The sequence below is a fragment of the Lepidochelys olivacea genome (genome assembly GCF_965140295.1).
Source record: "Lepidochelys olivacea isolate rLepOli2 genome assembly, chromosome: 12".
NCBI lineage: Eukaryota > Metazoa > Chordata > Testudines > Cheloniidae > Lepidochelys > Lepidochelys olivacea.
In genome coordinates, this window is record NC_140422.1 from 39,882,496 (window position 1) to 39,897,005 (window position 14,510).

Here is a 14,510-nt window from a genome sequence, read left to right on the forward strand (position 1 = left end):
GAGAACAAAGGAATCCGGTGACCTCCTGGCCCAGGAAAGGGGAAAACCCAGAGGAGGAGGGGCTGGAGGGAGTTTCAGTTTGGGGCTGGCTGGAGACATGGAGTGAAGTGTAGATGTGGTTGTCTGGCTCATTGCCCCCCAAAATGGAGCCAGCTGAGGGGTCCAGTTCTCTGCACCTACAAGCTCTGTGTTAGACCATGTTCCTGTCGTCTAATAAACCTCTGTTTTCCTGGCTGGCTGAGAGTCACGTCTGACTGTGGAGTTGGGGTGCAGGACCCTCTGGCTTCCCCAGGACCCCGCCTGGGCGGACTCGCTGGGGGAAGCGCACGGAGGGGCAGAGGATGCTGAATGCTCCGAGGTCAGACCCAGGAAGGTGGAAGCTGTGTGAGCTGTGTGTCCTGCAGACAGTCTGCTCCCAGAAAGGAGACTTCCCCAGAGTCCTGCCTGGCTTCGTAGGGAGCAGTTCAAGAGCATCGCCAGGGACTCCGTCACACAGAGTCACTGCAGAGACCAGGCCCAGCTAGCCAGCTGCAGCCCTCAGTCCCCAGCCTGGGGAGGGCCCAGAGTCAGGGCCCAGTTCGACAGCCCAGGCAGCTTAGGGCCCCCAATTTACCCACCAAACAGCTGCAGGCCAGGCACTGGCAGGGCTGGGGCACTGCCCTGGGGACGCTGGGCTGGGGCAGAGCAATCCGGGCTCTGGGGCTGAGCTGCCAGGGGCTGCCAGGGGCCGGGTTCCAGCATGGCCAGCCTGTGCACTCATGCCTGCAGTACCAGCAGCCTCTGGGGACGGGCTCTCAGGCAGTCGCCAGCTCATGCCAAGACCTGATTAGGGGTAAGTGGAAAATCAATGCTAATTGGATCCAGCGCGGGCCATGGAGCAGCTTCCTGCTAATAATCTTTATGCCGTCGCCAGGGGAGCACACGGCTCCAGCCCAGACTGCGGTGCTCCCAGGCGTAGAGGGGAGCGTGCGGAGAGCCCTGCCAACAAGGAGCTTTGCGGGGCAGCAGCGGGTGAGGGGCTCCAGCGGGGAGACCCTGGGGAGCTAACTTGGGGGCCACCCAGCTCTGTGCCTGCAGGGCCGAGAGATTCCATCCCCTGCTCTGGGATACCTGGGGGAGAGCAGCCGGGCGTGAGGCAATGGGGCTGCCTGCTAACACTGCACCCCCACCCCCCGTGTGGGGGCCCGGCTAGTAGAGCAGCTGCCCCAGTCAGGGCCTCACCCTCCAACCCTCCCATGGTCAGGGCTCCCTGGGCAGCAGCTGGCTTTGGAGAGGCTGGGCGTCACGAATCACAGCACCTCGCCGAGCATCGTTAGAGCCCCGTCGGTGAGAGCAGAGCAGGATCAAGGCTCCTGCCCGCTCGCTGGGCCTCAGCCTCCTTCCCCGCACCAGCCGCTCTCCCCAGCAAGCGCGGCTTGTGCCTGGGGCCTCCCAATGGCCCCTCTGCTGCCCCTTCTTCTCTGGCCACCCCGATGCCACCCACTGCCTCCTCCACAGCCAGCCAGCTCCGGTCAGACCCACAGCTGCTGCAGAGCCCTGGGCTGGGCCCGACCCCTTCCTCCTGGGGTGCTTAGCAGCCCTCAGGCACGTTCCCCCTGGGCCCCGGGAGCCCTGGCGAGGGAGTCCCCTGCCAGCCCCCCTACAGCCTGTTCTCCAGGGCACAGGCAGCCCTGCCTGGTCCATCTCACTGCCACTCCTGGCAGTCTGGCCCCTTCGTTCAGTGAGCCCCAAGTCTGTCCATTGGCTTCCTCTCCCCACATGGCCCAAGCTCGGGCCCTGCCCCAGAGACCCCCCCACCCAGCCCCTCCCCACTGTCCCTGCCCTGGCCTCAACATGACCTTCCTTCCCCTCCTCCACCTCCTGGGCCGTTTTCCATGCTGGCCCCTCTGCTTGGACCCCCCCCCCAATACCCCCACCCTGCCAAATGGGGGTAGTGCTCTGTGCCTGGCCCTGCCGCCTGTCCCAGGGTGGGTGTCAGCTCGGAGGGCCTGAATCAAATGGGAGTGGCTGTGATCTGAGCCCCCACACGCCCTGCATGCAGCCAGCAGGTCTTAGCCCTCCCCAGCAATAGCGCCAGCAGGCATGCCAACCACGGCGGGCTGGACTGGGCGAGCTGCTGTGGGGAGATGCGGGGCAGAGCCAGAGGCTGGGGAGGTGCAGCCGTCCGGGAGCCACTTCTCAGCCAGAGGCTGGTGCAGAGAGACGGCCTCGCCCGGCCTTGGGCCGCAGCCCCAAGCTCTTTGCAGGCTGCAGCCTCAATAAATAATTAGGATGTTTAATTCACTCGCTGGGTTAATTATTCACTTCGCCTGCATTTAACAGCCATCTTTTATAATGGGCTGCCTTCCTCTGGCTGCCCAGCCAGTGACGGGAGCGGAATGAGGGCATGTGAGGGGCTGCATGTGTCAGGATGCACATGTGAGTGGGGGGCTGCGGGGGGGATTGTGACAGTACAGAGCATGTCCGTGTTCACACCGGAGTCAGATGCTCATATGCACGTGTGTGCGTGTTCCCAGTGTGCCCGTGGCTGGGGGTGAGCCACAGGCTGCCGATACTTGGCTGCACGTAGCTGCACACGCGCCCCCGGTAACGTTCGGCCCCTGACCTGCCCCTTTGGGCACACCGTTACCTGGGCTGCGCATGCGCCCACTGTGCTTTGCCCACAGCCCAGACAGCCCGGGAGCAGGGCCTGACACTCCTTTCCTATTGAGAGAGCAGTCAGCAGGCCCCCAAGAGCTTTACAAACTGGAATCCAAGCAGATTGCCTCCCCCCTCCCCCGAATGCAGCCCCCGGGGGGTGGAGCCCCTGAGCTGGCACCGTGAGGAGACCCTCGTTCAGCAGAGGGTGAGCGGAGGGCAGCCGAGTGGAACCTCCTGGCCCCGCGGAAGCACTAACACCCCCAGAGCTGCAGGAAGTGCCACAGGTCCTCACCCCCGGGGTGGCACCTCCGGGATCTCGCATCTAAGGAGCAGCCCCGCCCAACGCTGCTGAGCTCGGGTCAGAGCCCTTGGGGAATGTAAGTGTTTGCCCCGGGCCTGTAGCCTCCCACGCAGCCCCTGTGTATTTCAGGACCAGCCAGGAGAGCAAAGCCCCCGATTCCCATGCAAAGCCCTGGCTGGGCGCTGGCTGAGCGGAGACAGGGCAATGCCCCCCTACTCCCTCGCCGCTGAGCAGGATATCAGTGCGCTCAGTAATCAGGGCACCAGCGGGAGGCAGGGGGCGGTAAATGCTCTGTCGGAGCCTCGCCGCGACTCATGCAATATTTGGTTGAACAAATCTGCCAGCGTTTAGGAGGCTGTGCCGGAGGGCAAACGCTGCAGGGAAGCCATGAATAAAAGATGACAGGGAAGCACCGAGCACAGCTAAACAGCTGCTCATCAAATATCCATGCCAGGGGGGAGCCGGCAGCGAGCAGCACCAGCTCCTGCAAACGGAGCCAGCGTCCACGGGCTCAGGGCTCCCCAGTGGGCAGCACTTCTGTCTGTGCTGAGCCGCCCTGCACAGGGCCCTCACGCACCTCCCCACTCCAGTGCTCACTGGCCACGAGGCACCAAGGCCCCACCACCCTGAGAGCTGGCAGGGTGCGGGTCCCATCACCCACCTCTGCACCCAGCAGTGTGGCACTCACTGCCCCAAGGGCCCCTAGCTGGACACTCAGCTGGGGGCAGTGGAGATGTTCTCAGCCTGGGAAGCCCTGTGAGATGTTCAGCAATTTACTCCAAGCTGGGGCTCTTTTCTCCCTTCCAGTCGCTCTGCCCAACCCTTGCAAGCCTCTGGGGTCAGGCACGAGTGCTGGGAGCCTGGGGGGTGATTCGGCAGGACAGGGGCATGGGCCGGCAGGGTCGAGTGAATGGCAGGCACTGCAGGGGCTCTCACCTTCACACCACGCTCAGGGTGCCCAGTGCTCTACGTGCCCATGGGGCTCCACACTCAGACCATCTCCCAAGCAGCTCTGCCATCCCCAGTGGCCGGGAGGTCTGGCAGAATAGGAGCAGGCCCCCAGTGTCTGGCAGGGTAGGAGGACAGTGCCAAGCGCTGGCTGCTGGCTAGCGTGGGAGGGAAGTGCAGGTTCAGGCCAGCCCACTCGCTGGTGCCCCGTGGGGCAGGCTGCGTTTGCTGCACAGCTGACTGGCAGGCCCATAATTAAGGCACTCACCAGAAAGCGATTGCAGCAAGTAATCAGCCCCACGTCTGGGGGCTGAGCCGCTCCAAACAAACAGGAATGATTTCTGCCAAATTGCTGCAATTGCAGGGTTTGCAAAGCAAAATGGAGCAGAAAAGGCAGGAAGTGTCTGAGCCCCGTTCTGGAAGGGGGGAGGGCCAGATGTGTGCTGGAGGGTGGGTGTTAGCATCTGGCCTGTCCCCAGTGGAGGACTCCCCCACCCCCTGCAGAGCCACAGGCAGGAGGAAGCACAATGGAAGGAAACCGGGCCAGGTCACTGGTTCTGGGCTCATCTCTGCCCCTTACTCCCTGGTCTGGGAGCAGTGCGGTAAGCAGCTCCCAGCCCTCCACGGGGAACCAACCCCACCTCCCAATGAGGAACCAGCACCAACCCCCAAGGGGGAGCCATCTCAGCCCTCCCCACAATGGGGCTCCAGCCCAGCACCCCATCCCCAGCAGGGCCAGCCCAGTGCACACACCCAGTGGGAGCCAGTGAATGTCCCAGACAGATGGGTCCAGCAGGGGGCACCCTACTGCACTGGGAGCTCCTTGGCTTCCCTTGTATCTTGTGCCTCCCCATGCCATTTCTCTCTCGCTCCCCCCTTCTATTCCCCCTGAAATCTCAGGCCCCTGCAGGGCAGGAGGTACTTCCCAGGGACCCCAGAACTTGGGGTCACTGTGGTTTCAGATGAGGTGACTGGATCATCGCCCCATTTAACAGCTGGGGCTTCACCTGCCGGGAGGTTGCCCCTGCCCATTCATTCCCCACTGAGAGTAAGGGGCAGCGCAAGGGACAGGGCGCAGTTCCCAGCTGCGCCCTCAGCCACAGGAACAGAGGCGAGGGCAGGGCAGAAAGGAGCATCGTGATGAAGCAGGGGGTGGCGAGAAAGAGCAAGAAACATGGATTGCAAGGGCTGTAGCCAAGGAATGAAGGAGAGGCGGGAAGCCAGGCTAGCAAAAAGGGACAGTGAGAGAAGGGGGACAGTGGAAAGCAGTTGGGCCCAAGCCCCGGGATGCACATGTCTGGGAGATCTGACATTAATGGAGGTGGGCCTGTGACATTTGGAAACCGATGGCTTGGTTGCATCGAGCCTGGGAGAGAATTAAGTGCAGCCAGCTTCAGGCAGGGAGTGGCAGGACCGCCCCAGACCCCTTTGGGATGCTGGGAATCACACTCAGGAGCAGGTGTGGGGACGAGGGCCACAAGAGTGTTATGCTGCCCGTCTGGCACCCCACTGAATGGGCAGAGTGGGCAGGAGTCCCCGCCAGCCCCAGGAGAGGCCTGAGTTTTCTAGGTATTCCCAGCTGCTGGAGGCGGGAATGGCAGGTCCAGATCAGCTCGTGGGCTAGGCCAGGCCAGCTCCCTGCAGGGCACAGGGCTTGGGCCACTGCAAGGGGCCTCCAGCATACAAACGCTGCTCCCTCGCGCCCAGTCTTGGCCATGGCTGCCCTGCCGGACCCCATAGCTCTCCACTCACCAGCCGCGGATATTAATAGAGCGCTCAAAAGCCACCATGTCATTCGGCTGCCACCTGCTGCTTCCAAGCAGCAACATCGAGCTGCTGCCGACCCCCCAGTGTGAGCTTCAGGCTGCGTTCAATTAGCTGGAGGAGCAGGGGGCTGTCCTCTAGGCCCCCTCATTTGCCCACCCTGGCCTCCTGCTCCATTCCCAGTCCCTGCTGTGCTGCAGCAGGGGAGGTGCCTGCTTTTGTCTGCACTCAGGACACACGCAGGAAAGTCCTTTTCCCTTCCGTGCACACACGTGGACTCACCTGGAAGCAACTGAGCAAACAGGTCCCAGTTTGAATGGGAGGAGGCTGGGAGCAGGCTATTTCAATGGACGGGTATTCAGTTCTGAATCTTGTATCCCAGTCGATCTGGGAAATCCTCCAGGGACAGAGCCCCTCTTTCTTCTGAGTAGGGGGGCCCTGTGAGCTGTGCTGGAGAAGGCCTCATTTCCTGGGCGTGTGGGTGGATCTCAAATATCGGACACTGACCCTGCATCTGTTCTATTGTGCAGCTTTCTGCACACGCCTCCTGAGCATCCACAGGGCCCATTTTTAAGTAAGCCCACGCTATCGCCATTCAGGCAGCGAGGGACCCTGGCCATTGAAAAGCAACTGATTCAACCTTTTACCAAATCTGAGTTTATTAATTTTCATTTATAAACTGCTGGGACTTGGCCACCCAGTTAAGGGAAGATCTTATACATAACAGAGGTGAGGATAAAACTCACAGGTGCACATACATGCAGGCAGCCTGTGCTTTGGTGGGCTGAGAAGGGAAACACTAACGAACAATTTCCAGCTTTGATACATCCGATAAGGCTGGTGCTGAAAGCCGCGTATTAAGGATGTATCCCTGGCTTTGCAGGATCTCCATGAGAACTCTTTGCCCTGGTGCTTATTAACCATCAATAACCCTCAGCAAGGCAGAGTTTCAAAAGACACGTGGTCAAACCTGAAATGTGACGGGTGAATTTCACCTCAAGGGCAGCATTCGGATGCTAGACCAGCTAACCCTCTTGTGGTGGAACCCGCTCCAAGTCCTCATTCTGACTATGCACATACAGGAGTGCGAGGAGGAACTGCCTCTGATTATTAGACATTGTAAGAGACGTCTCATCAAACAGCAATGAGAAAACACCATGCCTGACCCGGAACGAAAGGCAAAAGACACAGAGATGACATCACACTATGGAGCTACCTGCCCCGGGATCAGTAACGAACATGGGACCAAACCGCAACACAATCTATAGCTCTGTCCTGGGTGGATTGTGCCTCTCTGCCAAAGACCTGAGGGGACCAACTCTTTTTACATTTTGGCAACACTTGCCCTGCTTGTCGTGCCAAGAAAGTCTCATTCCGTTGAGCTGAGTTTGCAATTCAGAGTCAGAACCCTCCCTCTGTTTCGTGCCTCATCACTAGAAATGCTTTGCTCCCATGGATGCTCCATAGCTGGGTGGGGACGGCATCGCAGCCTCACCTCCTCTCTCAAGGAAGTTTACATTCTGGACCCTCTCCCATACAGCTCTTACTCCTGGCTGTGTTAAAGGGCAATTATGCTAAGAAAAGCGTCCATGTAAAAGCTGCCTCTTCTTGCTCACTGGTTAATTCCCCGCATGCATGCTCATTTGCCAACTCCACTGACTGTGGGCTTGATTGCCAGTGACAGGCCAGAGTCAGAAGGAACCCACATTCATTTGGGGAGCCTGTAGCAAGTTTGCTCTGTAATGTGAGCAGATCAGTCCTGGCTGCTATTAAGACAATCTCAGCATGGAATCCTTTAATGTCATTTTTACAGTCCCTTTCCAGCTGATAACCACAGTGCAAGGATCTAGCTGCACAACTAATAAGGATTATTCCTACAATTTAAGTCTCCTGTAACCCAATTTGCCCCCCAAGAAGGATTCAGAATCAGAAACAGATATTTACAAACTAGAACTAGAGAGCTCATTTTGTAGGTGCTAAGTTGACTCATTATAGACAACTTAAGCTTTGGCTGCTGCCGTGTAAACCAAAAGGCGAGCAAATTAGATAGCAGGATAAAGGGGACCAGCTGTGCCGATGAATGTTCAAAAACCAGACAAACCATCCAGCTAGACTTTAAAAGAAACATTTCTCCCATTAGATCAGAGGCCCAGTTCAGACAGACCCAGAAAACTTCAAGCACACATCACACAGGGGACTCTAGCTCTATAGAACAAGGACAGATGGCTTTTTTTTTCATCCTAAGGCAAGCAGAAATCCACACTTGCTATGGAGATTTTTGGAGCTGGTCTGAAAGAAATCTTTGGGGCACTTCAACAGAGTATTGGGAGAAGCAGGGACTCACTCAGGGACACGGCCAGCATCCTTTCTGGTATAATCACCGTCAACAAACCAGGCAGAGTGAGTGAGCACTCGTCACTGATGCAGAATGGTCTAGACAAGAGCTGAGGACAGGCCTCATTACCCTGAATTCCTTGCTGGAGAGACCATGCGAAACTTTTACATCAAATCAGACCAGGGAGGGTCCTCCAGGGTTTTTTCTTCTTGTTACTGAGCAGAGGAGCAAGCCCTCTTGGAGGCTGGTGGTGGGAACTTGAGGAGCTTTTTACTACAGGCCACATACATTCCTATTTCAGTACCCTCCCATTGAACTGTATTGGGTGTTGAGCACCTCTCCCAGCCCTGCAATTGCACCTCCCAAGTGCCAGTCCCGTGAACCAAGAAATTTTCTCAGTACAGATTTGCCTAGAGCCATTTTTCCCATTGCAGGTGTTTGAAGGAGCTTAAACAATAGGACTGTCTTTGCAGAGACATAGCTAAAGAAGGGGATGTGGAATTGGAAGCAGATGATATCCAAACAGCGAGGCTCTCAGGCTGTGTTCAATTGTGCTTCAATAGGAAAGACCTCTGATTCAAATACGTCTCTTATGTTTTTGGGAATGCGCTTTAAAGAGAGACATTAAAGAAAGCACCTTTTCAAAATAATGAGTCTAATCTCTCTCTGCCTAGAGAAGCTAGAGAGAAAAGCAAACAGTCAGGGAATTGTTGCCTATCATAATCACTGCATGAATCACGCTCCACAAATCCCTGATAAATTGGGGCTGTCAGACATGTTCCGTTTAATAGGCAATTCGTGCCCCCACACTACTCACTCAGTTAATATTGCACAAGGAATGACAATGCTCACCAAGAATACATGCTTCTCAGACACAGCTGTACAGATTGTCTGGTTCCAAAGCTTCACTGTCCCAGGTTCTCCTGCACCCCAAAGGAGCTAAGAATAAGGGACTCTTAAACCCAAATAAGAGCATCTACACGGGGTCTGCACCTGTTTAATGAAAAAAGCTTAAAACTTACACCTTTCATTAAACTGGGTCAACTTTCTTAAAGAGACAAGGTTTTAAGCACATTTTTTTGGGCTTTCATTCTGCATAAAAGCTCCCAAATTCAGGAGTGTGAAACTTCTCCCAGTGCACAGGGTCTGCTCCACTCTGCTTAAACCCATATTGTGAGGCTGTACTTAAGTGATGAATAGAGCCTCATGCAGGCTTTTTTCAATGCGGTGAAAATCACTCACAATATTGTGTGTTAAGCTGACATTGGCCATCTGTGTCAGACATTGAGGGCACACTGATTCCCTTTGCCAGTGTTCTGAAAGGTGGATCTGAGAGCAAAAATGTGCCCTAATAGGGAAAAGAAACAAAGGTTTGTGTGCTGGGGGTGGGTTGTTTTGATTGATCATTTTAATATTGCCACTTATTCAGATTTTGTGAGCCCCAAAATTAAACTCCTTTTTTAAACCCTTATGTCTCCTTCTTCATTGACTTTGAAGCCAGTTTGCTCTGAGCTTAGGAGCAGAGTAGATATGGACATCTTTTTTTATATTAAAAATAATAAATCCTGCCTGTTCATTGGATAGTCTTTTTCCCAAGACTGCACAAGTGGCTTTCTTTATTGTTTCCATTCCCCGCATAAAGCCTCATGTAAAGATAAACATGAGGTCTGACCAAGGAGGTCTGACCACATCTCCTTTAGCGCCACTCCCAAATTGCTCCAGTGGGGGGTCATACATTGGAGGTCTTTTCAGGAGCCAAACATGCTGCCTCACAGCAAATATAACAGGGCTCGTAGGACTGAGCTCTTATCTCAGATTCAGACCTCACTGCACCAATATTGGCCAATTGGCTTGCCCAGCTTCAAAGGTTCATATTTTCAGGTGCACACAATTGTTACTTTTGGTACCCCACAGCAGACACACAATATGGAATAAGCTCAGATATCTTTCTTCACAGTTCCACTTATATTTAGTAATCTGTTTCATATTCCCAGCAGTTAGATTGGTGGTGTTCCTGCCAACAAAATACACTCAAGACGCCACTTGCAGTAGATTCTGTGGATGTCTTCCCAAACCAGGGAAAGTGAGGGGAGCAACTGTCAGGTGTTGGTATAAAAGAAACATCATGAGCTCTATAATCAAGTGAAATTCTGGGGATGTGGGTGAGAGAGCTAATTCAAAGGCAAGGGTCAAGATGTGATGCCGAATGCCAGGTGTGCATGAGTACTGTTCACTCATGGAACTTGAAGTCTTTAAACCAAGATTTGAGGACTTCAACAGCTCAGACATAGGTGAGAGGTTTTTCGCAGGAGTGGTGGGTGAAATTCTGTGGCCTGCGTCGTGCAGGAGATCAGACTAGATGATCATAATGGTCCCTTCTGACCTAAATATCTATGAATCTATAAGACTGCATGGGACATGTTTGGCCACATACTCGGTGCCATCCCCAGCTGGTTCATGTCAACAGCAGCTTCTCACTCATTTCTAGAGAGCACTTCCATTTCTTCTGTTGTTTACTCCACTGATACCCTCACCCTATCCACAAAAGGGCTCTCCATAGGTCCTAGTGGGACCCTGCTGGCTGGTACTTCACAGGACAACCCAAATGCTCCTTCCAGCAGCAGGACTGAAGAGGGACACACCATGCAGCCTACTATTCAGCTGCTTTTGGAACACATCAGATGGAAAGGATGACAATGCCCCAAACCCACACTGCTGCTAACAGGGAATACCCCCTCTGCCCCATTGTATCAGCCATCCCTTCCCATGATGGGCAACCTCCAGGCAAAGAAATCAACCGGGCCATGATGTCTGGCATTTGGTAGTGGGGGGGATGGGACGGGACTCTCCAGGATGAACTAAACATTTAAGGCTTTAATACAATACATTGAAGCTCTTTCAGAAGGGCACAGGCGCTGGCTGAGCTCCACAACTTCCCTGTGGGGCGGATTACTCTCCCTTTGCAGTTGGGGAATCAGAAGCAAGGGAGATTAAGTGACCTACCCCATATCACACGGGAAGTCTGCACCAATGCAGGAAACCGAATCCAAGTCTCTTGACAGCAGGTTTCCTGCCTTACCTACAAGACCTTCCTTCCTCCTATACATGTCCTTTCATCTGTCTCTGTGCCCGCGTGCCCTGTCACTCCAGCTATGCTCTGGCCAGGACGGTTCACATTCAGAACTTCCGACCACTCAGCAGCCTTATTTGGCTAACCAGGCTCAACCTTTGCCACCCCATGCAGCACTACCAGCCTGGCAGTCATCCTTAGGAACCCTACCCTTGCTCTCAATATCACTTAATGGATCTTCAATACTGCAGCCAGAACACTGGGAATGAAACCCGCCCAGTGCTGCGCTCTCTTGGCTGCGTCTGGTCCAGTTTAATTTCCACTGAATCCTAACTGCAAATTCACACGGAGGTGATAATTGACAGACTCCTTGTGCCAACATAACCAACCACTTTCAGCATCCAAACATTAACCACGCAGGGACTCTTTCCAAGCCAGCGTAAATGTAGCTTTGTTTGTTACAAAACATAACTGGCATTTTATGGGCACTGGCACATCTGTCTGGAAAATCAGAGCACATCTAGTCAGGCAAAGGGTTAGAAAACAAACGGATATAGGAGCAAGCTCACAACACACTTCTGCTGGACTTAAAACAGCAGCTCTCTTCCACGCAGTGCCAAGGATCCTCAGGGCAAAAATCCATGCCCTCGCTCATGCAGTCACCCAGGTTTTGTCACATATCTGGGGAATACAGCCCAAGTGGCAGTGCCTCCTGTGAGCAGTCTGAAGGGGCGAGGAGGTAAAACCTTTGGAGAGCAGAATACCTTCCCCAGGGAATCTCCTTTGAAAACTGTCAATCAGGGGAGAGAGTGTGTAAAATTCTGGGCTGCAGGGCCATCTATCCATCATCTAGGTTCTCATGTTCCCCTTTGTATTGTAGCGTCTTCATACAGGATCAGAGCGTTGATTTGCATGAGAGTGCCTAGAGGCGCCGGCCAAAACCGGAACTCTGCTGTTCTGGGCACAGAACGTAGAAAGGAACAATCCCTGGCCCAAAGGGCTTACAAACGAATGAGACCCAAGTTATTTGCCCAAGATCGTACAATAAGTCTGCTGCAGCCACTGGAATAGAACCCAGGCCTCCTGACTCCCCATCCAAAGCCCTAGCCACTAGACTGTGCTGCCTCTCAGCTCTGCATCTTTTTTCATGGATGCAGACAATGCATTTTTTCTGCTTCCTAGTCTCTTACCAAGATAGAGACTTGTATGACAGCAAACTGTCTCCAATCTCTCTCTCTAATACCTGGGACCAATACAACTACAACACACAACAAATGGTCTGAAATTCAACCCAAAAAGGCAGAGGTGACAGGGAAAAGCAGCACGTGAATCTGAGATGGTACAATCTGCCCTCTCTCAAGCAGGAATGCCTCTTTTTAACAGTGGGTTGTATCTGAGTCCTGATTCTTTTGGACTCCCAATAGCCTATGGAAGCTGAGGTAGTGGTGATGGACACTAGCATTTTGCACTGGGCTAGGTTATGATTTTTCTTCTTTAATTCTTCTTTCTTCTTTTCTTCTTTTTTTTTCTTTTTTCTTCTTTCTTTAATAATATGATTTTTCTTCTTTAATTCTTCTTTCTTCTTTTCTTCTTTTTTTTCTTTTTTCTTCTTTCTTTAATAATATGATTTTTCTTCTTTAATTCTTCTTTCTTCTTTTCTTCTTTTTTTTCTTTTTTCTTCTTTCTTTAATAATATGATTTTTCTTCTTTCTTCCCTCCACAATGATCCATGTTTTTGTCTCTGCCACGTGAGACTGCTCCAAAGTGCTCTGCACTGGGGGTTACTGAAGCTTCAGCTGGTGCAGAAAGCATAACACGTTTGCTTGATGTTAGTCATATGCACATAATCATCCTGGGCTGCTAAGGAGAATCGGCTTCCTATCTGCTTCAGGATCCAATTCAGAGCATTGATTCTGTTCCAGATACTGGCTATAAGACAACAGCTTTCTATGAACCATGCCTGTAATTGAGATCAGCTGAAGGACTTCTTGCTGATACAGACCCAGTGATCTTGCATGATGGGACCTTCAGTCTCCAAACTCTGTACCCAAAAAGACGTGGTTACAATCTGTTCCATTTTAGATAAGAGACATAGCCCTTAGGCTTCGGGCACATTGCCAGTATGGCTCTTGGTAGAGCAGACTGGTCAATCCAACGAACATGAGCAGGGTTTTTCTGCATAGACATCCATCCCCACATGGGGTATGTTGGGGAATGATGATCAACCAGTGAGTACTGGGCCTTACAATCTCCAGAGCAGGGTGAAGGAAGCCCATGGATGTGCTCTCTTCAGAACAGTTGGAGCTGCCTTCAATGCTCCAGTCAAGAGAGGTGACAAATCTTCAGTGGGAGCTTTTCTCTACTAAACTCTTTCCTTCGGCTGCTACTGATACTGAATGGTTTTGGCTCAAATACCACAGGGAAGGATCTTGTGCAGAGAGAAGAAGCAGTTACTCCACTCTCACAATTGCTTCCTATCTAAATCAACTTGGATAAAGACCCAAAAGAGAGCAAACTGCAGAAATTCTTGATTTCATCCCTATTGTTATCCCACATGTGAGAAATCAGCAGTCCAACTCCTGCTGCCTCTTCTGTTCCTGAGTATCTTCACTTATAAGAAAGCAACACTGCCTTCAGTTTAATTCACCCACCATCTTGGTAGCAGCTGGTCAAATTCCTGGAAACTCCAACTGCTCTATCAGACAGTCTGACGAAGGAAAAGCATCAAGAATGCAAATAGCTTGATGGGCATCATACTTTCATTTCATCAGCTCAAAGTAAGAGTACATGGCCAGGGAGGAAGCATGGGAGTCAGGCTTTGGGTTCCCTTCCCAGCTCCGCTACTTAAATGTGTGGCCCGCGGAAGATGACATAGAGAAGAATTTTCAAAAGTGTCTGCATGGCTTAGTCCTGCTGCCTTTCAATGACACTTGTGCTGATAAATTACTTTGGCACTTTTGACAATCCCACTCTTAATCTATATGTGCCTCAGTTTCCCCATCTGTACAAAAATGGAGAACACTGAGAAATCCACAGAAAGGCAAATTGTTTACACTTAACCGTCAAGGCAAGTTTCAGCTACGTGTTTTATTTATGGACAATGGCACAACAGGGAGTGACTGTGTCCCAGACAGCCTGGGCTCCGAGGCGGACTCAGACACAGCGTTGAACAGGGCTGGCTGAACTCCTTGCTCAGCATTTAATCTAAAGACGTGAATGCACGTACTAAGCTCCCTTCTCCGTGGTGTTTCCCTTTAAATCTTCCAGTCACAGCTGGCAGCTGGAGAAAATGTTCGAGGGCTGGGCCGCAGCCGAAGCCTGTCCGAAGTCGCAGGGGGCTTCGTTTTGCTCCGGGGGGGGGGGGCCTGTCGCCCCCGCCTGGCAGCACCGGGATACGCTGGGACCCCAATAAGGCGACCCACACGCCCTGCCCGGGAGCCCAGCTTCCCCGC